The sequence below is a fragment of the Babylonia areolata genome, chromosome 5, assembly GCF_041734735.1.
Source record: "Babylonia areolata isolate BAREFJ2019XMU chromosome 5, ASM4173473v1, whole genome shotgun sequence".
Taxonomy (NCBI): Eukaryota; Metazoa; Mollusca; class Gastropoda; order Neogastropoda; family Buccinidae; genus Babylonia; species Babylonia areolata.
The window spans coordinates 18324581-18329852 of NC_134880.1; positions in this window are offsets into that span (position 1 = coordinate 18324581).

Here is a 5272-nt window from a genome sequence, read left to right on the forward strand (position 1 = left end):
TATTATTGACATATTCTATTTCATGTCAATGTTACTATGATTATTAGAAATAGTTGTAGCAGTATCATAATTATTGTGACCATCATTATTATATTATCTGTTATCGTTATGACTTTGATCTAATTTTACTGCCGACACATGATTTAGCAAAGTGATGGGTTTCCCATATACATTTTTTTTTTAAACTGAACACAAAATTTATTTGATATAAGCGAGGCTGTCTTACAGGCGTTGGCAAGTTTCAGTTTTGTCGGTTGTTATAACCGGTGTTTCGCCCAAAGAAACATGCGGACAATATATTTGTTACCTGTAGTTGATTTCGTTAATTGGTTCTATTGTGTACGATCTGTTGTAAAAAAGAAAAAAAAAGAAAATTAATAAAACAATGAGTTGTTTCTTACCAGTGTGTGTGTGTGTGTGTGTGTGTGTGTGTGTGTGTGTGTAAGGGTGTGTATGTGTGTGTGTGTGAGTGTGTTTGTATGTGTATGTGTGTGAGGGTGTGTGTGTGTGAGTGTGAGTGTGTGTGTGTGTGTGTGTGTGTGTGTGTGTGTGTCTGTGTGAGGGTGCTGGCATGCATGTGTGTGTGTGTATGTGTGTGTGTTTTCTTTGTTCGCGTGGACGTATGTGAGTGAATGCGTGCGCGTGCTTAAAAAAAAAGAAAAAAAAAGACACGTTTGTCTGACATCACAACCATCTGCACATAGCTATATCAAGCTGTTAACAGAAGCACATATTTACAGAAGGACACGTCAAACAAACAACAACACATTAACAGAGTGCATGTCATATGAAGTACACGTTGACACAAAATAATACACGTAAGTACGAGTCAACAGAAGTGCATTTTAACAGAATTACATGTTAACATAGTACAAAAACTTCTGTTGGTGCACTGAAGACAAAGTATAGTAAAAATGTTACATGCATCTGTGGTAAGCAGTTCAGCTTGCATTATTGTTTGTTTCACTGTCAGCAGTTACGTATCTTCTTGCCACAAGTATTTTTCAAAGAGAATAACTATTCTGCAGATGATTTTTGGAAAGGTATTTCTGACGAGGTTCTCATGGTCGAACTTTCACAGGCATTAGTTCATAGCCCTGTTTCTACATTCCTTTAATGTACTTCAGAATTGTGTTAATGGTTTCTGATTATTATCATTGTCATTATTGAATTGTTACAGTTAAATGTAATTGAGTGTTAGTTATGCATTTTTTTGGTAGTTTTATACCTTTTCTGTTTTCCTCTTCCCTCTCCCCTCCCCTCCCCCCCCGACCCCCTCCCCCCCCAACCGGCCTCCCCCGCCCCGGCCCCCCATTCCCTCCCCCCTTTTTATATAAATATTTATCGTCTAATATCACTGATAATGAAAAGACGCTAAACTAAAGAACGAACACATAACTGTAAAATAACATGAATATTAAGAAACACGATTTCAGAATAAGAAATGCTTCTAAAATCGTGTTGTTGTTGTTGTTTTTTTATTCATGTCATTTCACAACTGGGTAAAGATTAATAGATGTAGACGTCAAGAGCACTACATGTGGAACAGGATAAACAAACCCCGTTTAACTCTCTCCATACGAACAGCGAAAGAGACGACGTTAACAGCGTTTCACCCCAGTTACCATCATCAAAATATTGCAAGCGGAAGGCTCTTATACTGAAGAGGTGAATGTTGACAAAGAATACCACAATTCTGACGACGGAAGCTAAAGGTTGGGTCATTCAGACACCCACTGGACATCCGAGGGGTCTGTGTAGAGGAGAAGAGAGGACTGGCCGTACTGAGTGAGTTAAAGTGACAAACTGACAGAGACGATTGGGAACGAGGATGACAAGTCCTGTTGCCAGCTCATCAACCTAGGTATGTCTCTGGTGTGAGGCTGCCCCGTCACATGTCTCCCCCCCAGAGGATATTCTGTCTTCTATTTCACAAACCCTCCCCAGTTAGTATTTTATTGTATTGTATTGCTGTCACAACAGATTTCTCTCTGTATATTTGCAATGTTTTGTATTGTATTTCACAATATAATACACGTTGTATAAGTGGAGTGATGGCCTGGAGGTAATGCGTCCGCCCAGGAAGCGAGAGAATCTCAGCGCGCTGGTTCGAATCACGGTTCAGCCGCCGACATTTTCTCCCCCTCCACTAGAACCTTGAGTGGTGGTCTGGACACTAGTCATTCGGATGAGACGATAAACCGAGGTCCCGTATGCAGCATGCACAACGCACGTAAAAGAACCCACGGCAACAAATGGGTTGTTCTGAAGAAAAATCCACTTAGATAGGAAAAAAACAAATAAAACTGCACGCAGGAAAAAATACAAAAAAATGGGTGGCAGTTTTATTTGTTTTACCTATCGAAGTGGATTTTTCTACAGAATTTTGCCAGGAACAATCCTTTTGTTGCCGTGGGTTCTGTTACGTGCGCTAAGTGCATGCTGCACACGTGACCTCGGTTTATCGTCTCATCCGAATGACTAGCCTCCATAGATCCAGACCACCACTCAAGGTCTAGTGGAGGGGGAGAAAATGTCGGCGGTTGATCCGTGATTCGAACCGGCGCGCTCAGATTCTCTCGCTTCCTTGGCGGACGCGTTACCTCAAGGCCATCACTCCACACATAATGGAGGGTGATTAAAAAAAAAAAAAAAAGAAAAACAAAAGAAAATCCAAGTATGAATTATTATAACATGGCACTTAAACCAGTGGAGACTCGTTTCCTATAGTCAGTCGGGCACACTGATTATGCGACAAGGCCACCGCACCACTAGATTCCGAAGATTCCGTTCTGATTACGTGCAGCCTCATATCTTCTTCTTTTCTTTTTTCTTCCTCCCCCTTCTTCTCCTCCCCCTCCTCTTCCTCCTCCTCCTTCCTCCTCCTCCTTCCTCCTCCCTCCTCTTCCTCCTCTTCCTCCCTCCTTCTTCTCCTTCCTCCTCCTTCCTCCTTCTTCCTCCTTCTTCCTCCTCCTTCCTCCTCCTTCCTCCTTCTTCTTCCTCCTTCCTCCTCCTCCTTCCTCCTCCCTCCTTCCTCCTCCCTCCTTCCTCCTCCTTCCTTCCTCCTCCTTCCTCCTTCTTCCTCCTCCTTCCTCCTCCTCCTTCCTCCTCCTTCCTCCTTCTTCCTCCTTCTTCCTCCTCCTTCCTCCTCCTCCTTCTTCTTCCTCCTCCTTCTTCTTCCTCCTCCTTCTTCTTCCTCCTCCTCCTTCCTTCTTCCTCCTCCTTCTTCCTCCTCCTTCTTCTTCTTCCTCCTTCTCCCTCTCCCTCTCCCTGTCCCTCTCCTTCTTCTTCTTCTTCTTAATCCTCAGTTCCCGACTCTGTAAGACATGGACTCCGATTTCCGTGTGAGCACATACCGGCACCCACAGCAGCGTGTGCTCAATGTGGACAATGCAAAGGGAGGTGGTGTGTTGGTAATTTGCCTGTTCCTCTTGCATGCCATGGCTTCTTCGCTGTTCCGTCACTGTCTCTGTCGTGCGGTGATGCTTTCGTTATGTTTCGTTTGTGTGTGTGTGTGTGTGTGTCTGTGTGTGTGTGTGTGAGGAGTTGTTGTTGTTGTTGTTGTGTGTGTGTGTGTGTGTGTGTGTGTGTGTGTGTGTGTGTGTGTGTGTGTGTGTGTGTGTGATTTGTTGTTGTTGTCGTGTGTGTGTGTGTGTGTGTGTGTGTGTGTGTGTGTGATTTGTTGTTGTTGTTGTTGTTGTCGTGTGTGTGTGTGTGTGTGTGTGTGTGTGTGTGTGTGTGTGTGTGTGTGTGTGTGTGTGTGTGCGCGCGCGCCGTTTTGTTTTTTGTTGTGTTTTTTTTTTCTTGATTTTTAGTTGTTGTTGTTGTTGCTTTTTTTGCACGCATGTGTGTGTATGTCTGTGTCTGTGTCTATGTGTGTACAAGCGCGCACGCGCCTGCGTTTGTATGTGTATGTTATTGTTGATTTTTTGTTTTCTCCTATCTGCGTTGCATAAACGAGTTTAGCAGCGGCGCTATGTTTGCTTAGACTGAACTGTGCTGAAACTACGCTAATTTCATAAACTTCAGAGAAACTGTTAACTCACTCAGTACGGCCAGCCCTCTCTTCTCCTTTACACAGACCCCTCGGATGTCCAGTGGGTGTCTGAATGACCCAACCTTTAGCTTCTGTCGCCAGAATTGTGGTATTCTTTGTCTACATTCACCTCTTCAGTATAAGAGCGTTCCGCTTGCAATATTTTGATGATGGTAATTGGGATGAAACGCTGTTAACGTCGTCTCTTTCGCCGTTCGTATGGAGAGAGTTAAAATCGGAATTCAGCTCGTCTTTCGGATGGGACGATACTCCTATGACCACTGGTGTGCAGCATGGACTTAATTAATTAACGCACATACAAAGAACCCAAAGCTACACAAAAATTGCACCTGGCATAATCCTGTTGAACAAAAAAAAAATCGAATTAGATTTTCCAACACTGCCCCACTTATGAGGATCTACGACGCCAGTTCTGGCCCGAGGGAGCAGAGCTACAGGCACAGCTTTGTGATGACCGGACTGACCTGGAGAAAACCGTGGGCTTCGTCAGGGCGACGAAGCTTCAATCTGACGCATCCCAACAATATCGAACGCTGAAGGAGATGAAGAAGAAGAAGAATTAGATATTGAATTAACTACACATGCAAACAGAAAAGAAAGAAGAAGAAAAAAAATGGACAACGCTGCACTGTAATAAACTGACAAGCTCTGCTCGGAGAGAACAGCCTCAGAATTTCACGACACAGAAATCTGTTGCGGTAAAACAGTCCTCATTCACTCTCCCACCCTCACTCTCAACACCAAACATCATCAAACAAAAAAATAAAACAAAAAACACGGAATCGTAAAAAACAAAAAAAACAAAAACAAAACAAAAACAAAAAAAAACTCGGAAAAGCAACAAGGAAAAAAGTACGAAAGTGATATCATTCCGCGCCTCTGTCAGTATTTCTTTAAAATAATAATAATAATTTTTTTTTTAAACGAAAGCAAGGCATGGTTGCCTACATGACTGGGTAAAAAAAAAAAAAGAACGGTCATACACGCAAAAGCCCACTCGTGTACATACGAGTGAACGTGGGAGTTGCAACCCACGAACGAACGAAAGAAGAAGAAAAACAAAAACAACAAAAACAAAGACAGAGAGACAGAAAATATAATTATACAGACAATGGCGTAGAGACAGCCAAAAAAAACATATGCAGACAAAGACAGAGAGAACGGCAGAAAACATATACAGACAAAGACAGAGAGAACGGCAGAAAACATATACAG